General features: G+C 42.7%; 1 long non-coding RNA gene across 3 annotated transcripts in view; it reads right to left on the minus strand.

Annotated features, from left to right (window-relative positions):
- LOC125487514 overlaps window positions 1-6,213 on the minus strand; it is a 19,153-nt gene extending 12,940 nt beyond the window's left edge. The window contains exons 1-3 of one of the 3 annotated variants that reach the window (XR_007265922.1): window positions 5,870-6,213; window positions 5,260-5,383; window positions 323-486 (exon numbers count right to left, since the gene is read on the minus strand). This is a non-coding gene — a long non-coding RNA (uncharacterized LOC125487514). Of the gene's footprint in view, window positions 1-322; window positions 487-5,259; window positions 5,393-5,869 lie in introns of all 3 variants that reach the window. The other 2 variants (XR_007265924.1, XR_007265923.1) reach the window with 2 other exon arrangements.
- Window positions 6,214-10,314: the final 4,101 nt, after the last annotated feature.

A 10,314-nucleotide genomic window follows, 5' to 3' on the forward strand; every position in this document is an offset into this window, starting at 1 on the left:
TGCTGTGTTCACCCAGCTCTACGCCTTGTTGTCTCAGATTCTCCAGCATCTGCAGTTCCTACTATCTCTAAAAAACTTCTCTTTCGTCTTTGTCCTGAATGGGAAACTCGTAATTCTAAAAAAAAACACTCTCAAGTTCTGGGCTCAACGACAAGAGGAATCATAGGTTCAATTTTACACAAAAATCGGCAGGTGTCATTTTAGGCTCGTTTTATGTAGTGTTTCACTCTGAGAGCTCTGGTGAGTTATCTCACACAATTCTCTCCTGTTCACCTCATTATCTATGTCCCGCAAGCTTCGATGATGCTCTGTGCGCTCTCACCAGTGATGGAGGAGTTTCTTGCTGCCAGGATCATCTGGGATTTCTGCCCCCAGCTCCATATTTAAAGTCGGTCTGTGCATCAGGCCAATCACTGCCAGCTAGGAAGAACACATCACAGCGCTTTGCGTCTGAGAGAAACAGCACAGGAATGTTTCTGAGGGCACCTCGATGACATGGGTGACAAATCATTGCAAAGAGAAACTCACATTTGTAAATACTTTGTAAATATTACTTTGCAATATGATATGTCAGTTGATTGTCGAATTAATGTCAGCCAAAAGAATCAGGCTACCCATCCTTAGCACCAGATAGTGTCAGAGCCCTGTCTCAGAAGGTGCTTCTCTTTCTCGAGTGTAGCACTCCAGCTTGTCATTGTTCATTGTGGGAGCATCACATGGAGGGAACAGTTCAAACAGTTGAAACGATGAAATTTTTACAGAACAATAAGAAAAGCAATGATTTTTTTTAAAAAAAATAAATAAAGAAAACAAGAAACAGAAGTTGCATTCACTTCCTGGAGCAAACAGGGGCGGCTTGACGTTTGAGGATCCATCCCTCTAATTGTACTGCTTCCAGCACTATTGCATTCCTATTTCCTTCCCCAGTTGAATGACTCCTGGAACAAAAGCATTCTACACGAGAGCGAAGCAGCAGGGCCAGCTGATCAGAGTGAAATTTATTACTATCAGCAGAAATTGGCCTGAACTCAACATAGTTTAGTCATGGCTTTGGTGTACAGAAAATTCGAGTCACCCTAGTCATTTGTGAATTTGCTAGTTACTCAGCTAGTGGGATGACAGATTAAGCCCATTCCTGGTCTCAGAGGAGGCAAATGGCGTCTGCTAAATATGAACTTGCTGGTGTCTGAGCAGATGGCTGACTGAGTGAATTCTTTCCTACATTCACAGCAAGTGAATGACCTCTCTCCGGGTTTTTGGTAAGGTCCTGCATGGCAGACTGACAGTTAAGAGCTCAATGGATCCATTGGAATTTGACCAATTGGATTAACTATTGGCTGAGTATCAGGAAGCAGAGGGTGATGGTTGAGGGATATTTTTCTAATTGCAAGTTTGTGTCCAGTGGAGTTCCATAGTGGTCAATATTGAGCTCTTGCTGTTTATGTTAAAAACAAATGATTTAGACTTAAATGTAAGACAGTTAGTTTGCAAATGAATCAGAAGAAACAGATGTTAATTCGTGAGGAGAACATACTTAGCTTACAGGAGGATATAGGCAGGTTGGTCAGATGGGCTGATCAGTGGTAAACTGAACGCAATCTGCAACAGTGAGAAGCAACATATTTGGACAGGATAATTGGTCACTGCATTCGACTCTGAACCAAAAGATTAAGGTTAGATGATCAACCAGGGAAGGTAGGCTATTTCTTTTTCCGATCAGCATTCTCCATAACACAGTCCGGGATGGTCAATGGGGAATTTTGCTGCAAAACAATTTCGCCTAAAAGTTGATCACCCACAGTTATCCCATGATTCTCCAAATAGACCACTTCTAATCCCTCTAAACTAATTCTGTCCCTCAGAATTACTTCCAATAGTTTCCCCAACACCAACATGAGACTGACGGCCTTGCAGTTTCTTGGTTTATTGTTTGCTCCCAACTTGAATAACAGCTCCACTTTGATGATCATTCAGTCCTCTAGTACCTTCCTGTGATTAGACGGGAATTGGATTTTTTGGCATGTGCTCCTGTTATTTGTTTATCCACATTTAAGGCTGTCAGACGGCTCAAAACCTTCTCTCTCTATGCTATTTTCTTTAAGGACCACAGCAGTATTCTGCGTGAAACCAGAGGATGCAGAACTGATCTAAGTGAATACTCTCTGTCAGTGTTCACTAGTGAGATAGACGAATCAGGGAGAATTATATGATTTAAATCAATGGGCCTTAATCTTCCCCTAATATCCTTTTGACTTTTAATCTACCTGAAAGACAACTGAGTATTATTTTAACTGGCTGCATCAATTCATGTTCTCCTTACAGCTCTCCATATGTCCCCATTAAATCCTCTATTGCATTTCCCCTGAAAGAAACTGCTTCCTGTGCACCCTGGCCAAATCACATACAGTCTTATTAAAATCCACCAGTTCAGAGCTTTGATTTGAGACCCATTCATGTCCTTTTCCAGAAAAATCCTGAATATTTTAAAAGAGTTATGATAATATCCTGCATAATCCTCCCCCACTGATGCCTCACCTACTTTTCCACCTCGTTTACGTGAAATTAATTCCAGGACCCCTTCATTCCTTGTTAGGATTTCTGCAAACTGGCTTCAAAAGCTGTGTTGGATACAGTTGGAAACTGTGAAACAGCATAAATGTATTGATATGCAGCGACATTGAGATTATTTTTAAAACCTATCCTGCAGATACACAATTGTATGACAATGTATCCTCAATATCAGCACCTTTAATAGAGCAGAGTTTAATAACATCAATGCCAATCGCCCAATGACCAAAGTATATTCCTTGGTGTGAGGAAAAGAAAGCCTTCTCCTGTGCTGGGGTATCAGCAAACAGCAAAGCCTTTTACACAAACACAACAGGTGAATGTGATTGACCCAGTATCGTTTCACTGGTGTGTTGACAGTTTGAAATTCCTTCCCACAGACAGAACAAATGAACAGTCTATCCATAGATTAAATAGGCTGTTGTATCAGCAGGTGAGTTGACTGAGTGAATGCCTCTCCCCAGTGTGAACTCGTTGGTGTTTCAGAAGGTTGGATGATTGAGTAAATCCCTTCCCACAATCTAAGCAGGAGAACGGTTTCTCCCCGGTATGTACTCGCTGGTGTATCAGCAGATTAGATGAGTGACTAAATGCTTTTCCACATTCAGAGCAGGTGATTGGTCCCTCCCCAGTGTGAACTCGCTGGCGTATCTGCACGCTAAATGATCGAGTGAATCTTTTCCCATAAGCAGAGCAGGTGAATGGTCTCTCTCCAGTGTGAATACACTGATGTTTCAAAAGTTTAGGGCGTGAGTGAATCTTTTCCCACAAAAGGAGCAGGTAAATGGTCTCTCTCCAGTATGAACTCTTGGTGTTCCAGTAGCGTAGATGAGCGACTGAATCCTTCCCCATATTGAGAACAGGTAAATGGACTCTCCCCAGTGTGAATTCGCTGGTGTTCCAGCAGATTGGCTGACTGAGCGAATGCTTTTGCACAAACGGAGCAGGTGAATGGTCTCTTTCCAATGTGTACCCGCTGGTGGATCTGGAGGGGGGATGACCGAGTGAATCCCTTCCCACAATCAGAGCAGGCGAATGTCTTCTGCCCAGTGTGACTGCGTTGGTGAGTTTCCAGCTGGGATGGGTAAAGAAATCCCTTCCCACAATCCCCACATCTCCACATTCTCTCTTCAGTGTGCCTGCTCTGGCGTTTGTACATTTCAGATGAATTTTCACAGACACTCCCACACAGAGATGATACGTGTTTCTCCACTGCGTGAATGGTGCTTTTTTCCTGCAATGTTCAAAGTCCTGAGGTAACTAGTTTATGATAGACAGAGAGACTGTCAGATCTGGATGTGGTTTCAATCAAAAGTTTCTGAATGTAAACAACCTTTCAAACAGAAACCAAATGTATTGGAAGAAACCATAAGAATACATAAGTTGTGAAACTGAGAGATGTTAATATGTTCAGTTGTGGAAATAACACTTGTAGGAAACTGTTGGACTAGCATAAAAACTGAACTCGTTCATGAATGTCCTTCAGGGAAGGGAGTGTTCGCAAAACAAAAAAGCCTGCAGAAATGTGTAGAGATGGGAGAGACAGGAACGATGCAGAGATATTTTATGGATCTACAACTCAACCCAGTTCCTGTTTTCTCCCCATACCCTTTGAAAATGTGAGATAGTCAGTAGCATTGACAGCACCTGAAATGGTGTAAGAAGCAGGGAACAATGTAACCTTGTAGACATGTTTAGTTGATCATACAAGACACTACAACATAGTTTACACTCTGAATCCAGGAAAATGAGCCTAGAGTAAACAGGCCCTTGGTAACTAGCATGGATACGATAAGGACATACCGTTCTACAATTTGCATTCCTGGATTCATGCCTTCAGCCACAGAAGTGCCAGTCGTTAACCCTTCCTATTGAATCCACTGTCACGATAGCCCTGCCACCCTTTTCTCCCTTCTGAGCAGCATAGCCACCCATACTGCCATGAACTTGACTGTTGCTGATTTCCCCGGAGGCCACCCTAATAACCCCCAACTGTATCCAAAGTGGTATATCTGTTTGTGTTGGTGATGGCCACTGGGGACTTCTGTACTTCCATCCTAAGCCTTTCACTTTATCTGATGGCCACCCATTCACTTTCTGTTTGTGTAATCCTCACCTGAGGTGTGGGTACCTCGCCAAACATACTGCCCACGACGCTCTCAGTATTCTACAATGAGTCCACTCACAGCTCCAGCTCTGAAAAGCAGTTAGTCAATAGATGCAGATGGACACACTTCCTGCGCATGCAGCCATCAGCGACACTGGAAGCATCCCTTAACTCCCACATCGACCAATAAGAGAACACTAGGGCTCTGAGGTTTCCTGTCATGACTTCTCTAAACATTAAGCTTGTTACTCCCTTTAAGAGAATTTAATTGAGCTAGGGATCTTCCTTCATTTCAAACACTTCTATTATACTCAAAACTCTTAACCTTATTTCAGCTAAATATTCTACTTTAAAAACTATCAGAAAATACTCTGCAGGTATCACTTCCCGATTAGCTGTTTGTATTGCGACCACGTTACTTCCTGAACTGCACAGACTGAACACTGTATTGAGTCTTTCACCTTGATCTTCTCCCTGTCTCAACTCACTCTCTGTTTCAGAGCTCTTAACTATAAGTCACCCCCATTGAGTCAAACAGCACTCACGGTGCAGACTTATCACTTTAATTGTCAGCTCATACTCACTGTGTGCTCAGCCTCCTGTACTGATTCAATGTAGCTCAATGGGAGATCAGGGAACAGCATCTCATCTTTCAATTCAGCACTTATATCTTCAGAATCAAGTTTCTGGATTGTTCCACTTGAAAGCCTGCTGGAACTCGAGTCCATAAGATATTTTGAAAAGAAGTTTGCAGGTATTTAAGAATGAGGAATTTATAAGTTAAAATTATGAAGTGGGTGATTAGGACTAAATATGACAATTCTTTCAAAGAGACAATGTGTTATTTAGGTAAACCTGTGCCCCTGCTCAGGCCCATATCTCCTTCCTCAGCTTCAGGGCCCAGAACCGAACACACCTCAGGAATGACCTAACCACGAATTTAAACACATTGCTGTTTTTCGATTTACAAATTTATTGGCAATATTTTCCTGCAGACAGAACAGACAAACATTTTTCCTTCCACAGATAAATGCCAGTGATATTCAGATCCTGATGACTCTACTGAATCTGTTTGAACTTGTTTTGAAATCCCGGTTTGCAAATTATTCTCATTTACTATCCTGCAAAACTAATTCACAAGAGAAAAAAAAAATGTCAGTCCAGGATAGAAATCTGGAAAAGACAAACATTTACCTTGGTTTCAGTTCGCTGATGGAATGCTCCTCTGCAAATCGCCCCGAACGCCTCCCAGGAAGAAGCATGCGCATTCGCGCTGCTGCACCTTGCCCGCAGTAAAGATGGCAGTAGTAACCCAGGTCCTATCTCCGCTTGAGGCCCACAGCCAATTTCTCGTTTGCTTCAAACGCGGGACCGGAAGTTTCTAAATCGGGTCGAGCGGTCTCATCGAGTTGGCCATACAACGTCCCAGTTCAAACCGACTTCATTTTTCTCCCGGTTTCTGCTGTATCTCCCACCTTTCCCTCAACTACCTCCCGCACTCAATCAGGCGCCAGTCACAATGGCACTGTGCCTCCATGTGTTTCTGGTCACGTGTCATCCTGCTCGCCACGCCCCTTATTCACTCCCAATGGTTGTAGGAACAGCCGCTTCCGTTTGGTAAGAGCCCCGCCCATCTTCTTCCTATTTTTCGCAACTGTGCCGTCATGCAGCCCGGCCCGATTGTGAGGTCGAAAAACAAAGTTGCTGGAAAAGCCCAGCAGGTCTGGCAGCATCTGTGAAGGGAAAAAAAACAGAGTTAACGTTTCGGGTCCGGTGACCCTTCCTCAGAACGGATTGTGAGGTGAGTGGCGGGATCCTCTCTTGTTCTGCCTTGGGATCAATTTCATCATTCCCAGTGAATTTGGCAGTATCACAGAGCACGGGATCTGTTGTCCATTTAGTCAATTGCGACTGCATTGTCTCACTCGAGAATCACTACAAATTTATCCCAACTCCCTTACCCTTTGCCAATCTCCAGCCAATGTTTCTTTAAAAGGTAAATATCCAAATCTATTTTGAGACAAACTGCTGAATCTGCATCCAGCTGCAGTTCAGTTTGTTCTAGATTCCCGGAACTGCTGAATAAAATAATCTTCACATTTTCACCCTGCATTATTTGCCAATTGTGTGAAAGCTGTATTCTGTGCTTACCAAACATTGTAAAAATGTTAGTAATTTCTCTTCCTGGCAAAGAAATATCTTGTAAATAAATCTACACCTCGATGAGATCACTGCTTAGTGTTCTCAGTTCCAAGGAGAATTATCTTTTCGTCCGCTGTCTCTCCAAAACACAGAAACGTATCATAATTTAATTTATTCATGGAGTATGGTCTTTGCTGCCCAGATCAATATCTATTGTCCATTTTTTATTTTTAACTTGGACAGAGGGGCACAGAGACGAGCAGAAATAATGAGAGACGGACAGAGAGAAAGAGAGACAGGGAGAGAAAGAACAAGAGAAAGAAAAGGAGAGAGAGATTCACTGTAACTGGCCTTTTGGAGGTGATGGAATGATTTTGTTTCTGAAAGAGAGGACACTTTCAGTTCCGAGAGTTGGACAGAGAAGGAGACAACATCACCAACACAGAGAGACAGAGAGAGAAAGAGACAGTGTATCTCTGTGTGTGAGAAAGAGAGACGGAGTGACTATATGAAAAAAGAGAGACAGAGTGTCTGTGTGTTACAGAAAGCGTTGTCTGTTTGTGTGAGAAAGAGAGTGTCTATGTCAGACACAGACTAATTGTCTGAGATAGAAAGAGAGGGAGTGTCTGTAAGAGAGACAGTGAGTAACTGTAAGAGAATCTGTGAACGAAAGCGTGAATATCTGTGTGTGAGAGAGAAAGAGAGTGTCAGTGTGTCTGAGAGAAAGAGTGTATGTGAGGAAATGTCTGTGCGTGTGTATGTGTGTTTTTGCATGTGTGCGTGTTAGAGAGAGAAAGAGTCTCCAAATACGGGAGGTTTTTAGCTGATTTTATTTCGTTAGACTTCCCATTGAACTTTTCAATGGCCAGGTTGCATATTCAGCTATCATTTATTTCTCAGTTTGTCCGAAATTAACAGGAAGAATTAGATTAAATATAATCACGCAACATTGATCCTCTGACAATGGTTGCTTCCTCAGCACTGATGTTCTGACAGTGTCTGCTACCTCATTACTGACCCTTTGACAGTGAACTCTCCCTCAGCACTGCCACTCTGATAGAGCTTGTTGCCTCGGCATTCTGATTGAGGCCTGTTGTACTCACTTGCATGGTGTTAGATCTCATAGTTTTCAATGAGTGTCCCATGAGAGGCAACCTGTATTGTGATACACACATCAGTCACAAGAGAGCAAAAAGGTACGCAGCTTCTATGTAGCTTATTTTATACAGCTTAATTTCAAAGCGCACACGCCCACATTCCCTAACCCCTTGTTTACTACTGGTCAGCAGCGCTGAATTGCCCCTTTGTAACTGAACTGCTTTATCTTTAAGGCGAAGGAAGTACTGCTGCACTCAGCAATTTCAATGTATACACTGTATTCAAATATTCAGCTGCACCATGTTGTCTGCTAATTAATTGGATGCTGACCGATCACTGAAGACGTTTTAAATTACTTATTAAACTCATTGCAGGAAATACAAAATAATGTTGATTTTTACGAATTGTTATAGTATTGTAGAGTTGTGGGCTCATAGAGATGTACAGTACAGAAAGAGACCCTTCAGGCCAGCTCATCCCTGCTAACTGGATATCCGAGATAAATCTAATTCCATTTGCTAACATTTGGCCCTGATCCCTCGAAGCTTTTCCTATTCATTTACTCATTCACATGCGTTTCAAATACTATAATCGTACCAGTCTCCATCACTTCCTCTGGCAGATCATTCTGTAAGCAGACTCTGCATGACAAAGTTGCCCCTTAGGTCACTTTTAAATCTTTTTCCTCTTACCTTCTACCTATGGCCTCCAGTTTTGGACTGCCCCACCCAGGAGAAAATACCTTGTCTATTTACCCTTATCCATGCTCGTCATGATTTCAAAAACTTCTTTAAGTTTACCCCTCAGCGTCGGAAGCTCCAAGGAACATAGTCCCGGCCTATGCAACCTCTCCCTAAAGCTCAAATGCTCCAACATTGGCGACATTCTTGTAAATCTTTTCTATACCCTTTCAAGTTTTGCAGCATCCTTTCTATAACAGGGAGACCAGAACTGCACACAGTATTCCAAAAGTGACGTCACAAATGCCATGGACAGACGCAACATGACCTCTCAAGTCCGATACACAATGAACTGACCAATAAAGGCATGCATACCAAAGGCCTTCTTCACAATCCTATCTTCTGCAACTCCACTTTCAACGAACTGTGAACTGCACTCCCAGGTCCCTTTATTCAGCAACTCTCCCCGGGATCTTACCATGAAGTGGATAAGTGCTGCCCTGATTTGCTTTCCCAAAATGCAGCACCTCATATTAATCTAAATTAAACTCTATCTGCTACTGTTCTGATCAAGATCCTGTGTACTCTTAGGTAACCTGCTTCGCTGTTCATTATACTTATAATTTCGATATCACCAGCAAACTTACGAACTATACTTACTATGTTAATATCCAAATCATTTGTTAAATGACGAAAAGCAGTGGAACCAGCACTGATCCTTGTGGCACACCGCTGGTCAAAGGCCTGCAGTCTGAAAAGGAACTCTCCATCACCACCCTCTGTCTTCTACCTTTCTGTTCAGTTCTGAATCCAAATGGATAATTCTCCTGTGTATGCCAACTGATCTAACCATGCTAATCAGCCTACCGTGAGAAAACATTTCGAATGCCATACTGAAGTCCATTCAGTTTATGTCCAACACCCTGCCCTCATCAATCCTCTTCTCTACATCTTCCGAAAAGTCAATCAAGTTAGTTAGACACGATTTCCTACACACAAAGCCATGTTGGTTATCCCTAATCAGCCCTTGCGTTTCCAAATACATGTAAATTCTGTCCCTCAGGATTCCCTCCAATAACTTGCGCATCACCCACGTCCGGCTCAGCTGTGCATCGTTACCTGGCTTTTCCTTACCACCTTCAGTTACATTGTAAGATTGGGAACACTTGCTTTATCCCATCTCCTGCCTTCACGTCTGAATTTTACATAAATAGATCCCTCCTGATGTCAGCCCATTTCAGAAGTGTTCGTAAAGTTCAAGAAAGGTGGTTGATGCGAGACGTTGTAATTCGGCTGATTCCACGTCTATGTTGTAATCCGTCGATTCTCACTGCTCTTGGGGGTCAGTCATGTGCACACAATACACCCCTGTCCCTGCTGAGGACTGTCATGCCAGCCTTGCCACCTCTAAGGAGACGTTCTGTGCAATTGCCCATTCTACCACTCTGGGTGCATTCAAAGGAATGGGTCTTAAGGGAATGCCTCTTTCTAGTGGATGGGTATGTGGGAGCATACTGAACAACTGGAAGCATTAGACTGTTTGGCATAGGTATAGGACGTATACAGAAAAGTGTTTAAATGTAATTCCCTTTTCCTTCGTCTCCCTTCTGGTACATGGGATTGACGAGTTACTACTAAACAAATACTCAAAATACAAACAATTACTAATACAGTAAACTTTCACTTTTAGGATCAAACTTCAAGTTCAGTCACTCGTTT

Source organism: Rhincodon typus, chromosome 42 (genome assembly GCF_021869965.1).
Source record: "Rhincodon typus isolate 14 chromosome 42, sRhiTyp1.1, whole genome shotgun sequence".
NCBI lineage: Eukaryota > Metazoa > Chordata > Chondrichthyes > Orectolobiformes > Rhincodontidae > Rhincodon > Rhincodon typus.